Here is a 4,159-nt window from a genome sequence, read left to right as displayed (position 1 = left end):
TTATTGTTACAGAACTACAGTAAATGTAATAGTTTATCATCTCATTCTCTACGTTTACCAAAGCTTTTGGGATTCTCTGTCTTGAGTTTTCTGAGAGTTCACAATGATCCGCCCTGGCATGGCTCTTTGACTCTTTTTCCACACATTTTCTTAGTCACCCAGTGGACACTTCAGCTTAGAAACATAGTTCCTTCAGTTAAGAAGAATTATTTAAATTAATTAAATCCCTGTATTATTTCTTTGTTAATTTCTCTCTATATATTTTAACTAAGAATTTATATTATTTATATATTGTATTATATTATTATATAAATAATATAAAATAAATAAGTAATATATTATTTATATATTATATTTTGATGGTAGAATTCCTGAACAGATCACATGGGTCTCTTTTCTATCTGCATGTGGGATTCCCTTGACTTTGCCCTGCATTCCTTTCTTCACTCATTCAACAAATATTTACTGAGAACCTATGCTGCTAGGATGCAAGAAAAAACAAGTTAACTGAGATCTTAATTTCTACTATCAAATATTTAAGTTCAAGTACTCATTTTTTGTTTTCTGAATGTTCCATTTCATTTTTTCTTTTTCTCTTTTTAAGTTTTCTTTATCCTGCATTTGTCCCATTTTTTGTTTGTTTCCTTTGGTCTCTAACTTTCATGTTAGCAGCTTAGCTGATATCACTGGTGATCCATGGCTACCATTTGTTAAGATTTCAGACATACCACAAAAAACTGTGGGAATGCCCTGTGCCTGAGCAGGGCTTGTTAAGTGGTGGGCATGGCTGTAAGATGATTTGGCTAAGCCATTTTATTGGGAGACCCCTCTATGTCAGTATCTGCAGGTCTTACCTTCTTAGGTATTCATTTATCCAGAGAAAAGTCTTCTACTCTGCTTCCAGAAGATATAAACCCAATTACAGAGTTCCAGGAGAAGAGTGAGAGAATAGGAATGGGCTAGTTCACCATTCAGCATATAGACTTCCACTTCACCCTCCTGTTTCTACTGTTGTGTTCCACAAAGTCATTCTGTTCACTCTCTCTGCCCCCAATCTTCTGCCCTGATGGGGGAAAGACAGTCCACCATGGTGGGGCAGAATGAAGGAGGGAGAATAGTTCCAACTGCTTCTTAAGCAGACTCCATTTTCATCTTAACTTTCAACCCCACTTTCAGAGGTAACTGCAAGCCCCAATTTCTGGGCCTTTCTGAGGCTCTGTTGAGCAACTCAGCTTGCTTCTGTGCTCCTTTCATTTCAGCTTTAATTTTAATTTTTCTTAGGTGCTTTTCAGTTTCCCAAATTTTGTTGTTGTCATCTCCTGTCTTTTTCTTTTCACTATTTGCATATTAAAAACATACCTTTACTATTACATCAGTGAAGTGTTAAGAGTGGAGGGAAGTGAGGCCTATAATCTTCACACCTGCAATCCTAGGTGTGAGGATTATAGGAGGCTCAGGCAGAAGGACCACTTTAGGTCCAGAGTTCAAGACCAGACCACCCCATCTCTACAAAGCACAGAAAAAATTAGCTGGGCGTGGTGGTGTGTGCCTGTAGCCCCAAATCACTCTGGAGGCTGAGGCAAGAGGATCACTTGAGCCCAGGAATTTGAGGTTGCAGTGAGCTATGATGATGCCACTGCAGTCTAGCTGGGGCAACAGAGGGAGACTCTCAAAAAAAAAAAAAAAGAAGAGTGGAGAGAAGTGAAAGTGTTCAATTCATCATCTCTGAACAAAGGTCATTCTCTCTTAAACCCATGCAGTTCTCCTGACCTTGCCCTTGCTTAGGACACAAATGACTCCCTAACCAACACATCCAAGGGCCCCTGATGACTTCTCATTCTGAGAAGCTCCCTGTAACGTTTGACGCTGTTGACTACCCCCTTCAACCCCTTGTTCAGACTCTGCGTGCTGTCTTCTGTAGCACTGCTCTCTCCCATTCTCCTCTGACTCAGATCACTCTTTCCCAGTATTCTTAACTGGCTTATCTGTCTATATTACTTTAAATATCCCTGTTCCAGTCATAGAGAATAAATGTATAACCTGGATTATGTTGCCAGGCACTATACTAGGTATGTACTCTGTGTGGAATAAATTCATCCTCTCAACAACTCAGGTAGTTACTATTAACTAACCCATTTCACAGATGAAGAAACTGAGGCACGGGAAACTTAAGTAATTTGTACAAAGCCTCACAGCTTTTTACCACCTTGCATGTTGCACCTCCAAATGCAGTATCCTTGCTCTTCCCTCTTATCTGTTTACACTTTCCAGGATTTCCTCATCTACTCCCAGGGCTTTATCGCTCACATATGCCTATATTCAGACAACTCGGAACTGTACATATCCAGTCCTACTTTCCTCCTAAGGTCCAAACTCAATTTCTAAATATTTATTAAAAACCTTCATGTGTAAGCCCCACAAGCACCTCAAGATCAAAATATCCAGGGTCCTGCTGTGCCATTTTCACTTCTTTCTCTTCTCAGAACAACTCAACGTGTTATACGTTATGAGTCAGTGGAATCACCATCGACCTCATCAGAAAAGGCAGAACATTCAGAGTCTGTTCTGACTGCTCCCTCTCTCACCCCCATATGAAACTTACTGCCAAGACTGTTGTCCTCTGTAGGGGCTTCAGATTTCATTTCCTTATCATCCTGCCACTGTCCTTGCTGGACCCTTACTCACTCTTCATAGCAGCTTCCTCCAAACTGGCCTCAGCTCTAACTCTCCACGTCACCGTGGCGTTAGAGTTGCCTTTCCAAATACCTTTTCAAAATCTGCTCACTGTCTGTACTTTGGGTTGACTCTCAGTCTTGGGACAGAGGGGGCCCCTCATATGCAAAAAGATGACAGGGTCCCTTTAAAATAAAATCTCATGTATATGTTTACAGGTCAATAAACACATACCAGGAGAAATGTAATTAAAAGCTGTAATGTTCCAAACCATTGGTGATTAAGGACCAATGAGAAATTAAGATAGAGGAGTTCTGAAACTATAGTGATAAAAATGGACATTTGTTTATTTGTTAACAATTATTTATTGAGCACTTGCTGTGAACCGGCAGGCATTCTTCTAGGAACTGGGGCTGCCGCCATGAAAAAGACAGATAACATCCCCGATATCGTGGAGTTTATATTCCCTTAGAGAAGATAAATAATATAAAAATAAATAAATACATAAGAAAATATTTGATGACAATGAGTACAATGCAGAGAATTAACTCAGGATGATTCCCTTAAGTTGTCCCTCCGGGTGGCCAGGGTTGGCCTCTCCAAGTGAGTGACATTGGACACTAGTGTACCACGACAGGCTTGGGGCTCTCTAGCACAGCACTGGCAAGGGCTGAGAAGTCCCCTCCCCCCACCAGAGGCAGCAGGGTTAGCAAGGGAGCCTCGAAGCAGGCACCCTGACACTTATCCAGGGACTGATTCAGTGGCCAACGGCAGGTTCCACTCTGGACCTGTAAAGTCCTTCCCACCCCCAGCACACGGCTACTTGCCTTCCTGGGTCCTGCTTTCCCTCAAAGTGATCTTCTGCCACTGCTGCCTCTTGCCCATCCCCAATTTGGGATTCCTTCAAAGGCCTGGCTGGACTTCCATCCTGTCTATCGTGGAGCCTTGCTTGCCTAGTGGTTGGGAGAGGTCCAGGCAGCCAGGGCGCGGGGGGCAGGTTCCAGGGAGCAGCTCCAGGCAAACACGTGGCTGTGGCTCCCTTAGCCATACTAGGCTTGATGGTCAATGGAACCCCAAGGAACAGCCCTAACTTTCAATAAGACCACCTTCTCCTCAGGGAAATTTTGTAATCTCTGCCCAGTTGTGGGACTAGACCTCTAGAAACTAACATTTTGGCAAGACCTAAGCTTTCTTGATCAAATTTTTAAAAATATGGCCGGGCGCGGGGGTTCTCGCCTGTAATCCTAGCTCTTGAGAGGCCGAGGCGGGCGGATTGCTCAAGGTCAGGAGTTCAAAACCAGCCTGAGCAAGAGCGAGACCCCGTCTCTACTATAAATAGAAAGAAATTAATTGGCCAACTGATATATATATAAAAAATTAGCCGGGCATGGTGGTGCATGCCTGTAGCCCCAGCTACTCGGGAGGCTGAGGCAGAAGGATCACTCGAGCCCAGGAGTTTGAGGTTGCTGTGAGCTAGGCTGACGCC

This window comes from Microcebus murinus, chromosome 2, assembly GCF_040939455.1.
Source record: "Microcebus murinus isolate Inina chromosome 2, M.murinus_Inina_mat1.0, whole genome shotgun sequence".
Taxonomy (NCBI): domain Eukaryota; kingdom Metazoa; phylum Chordata; class Mammalia; order Primates; family Cheirogaleidae; genus Microcebus; species Microcebus murinus.
This window is presented reverse-complemented; position numbering follows the sequence as displayed.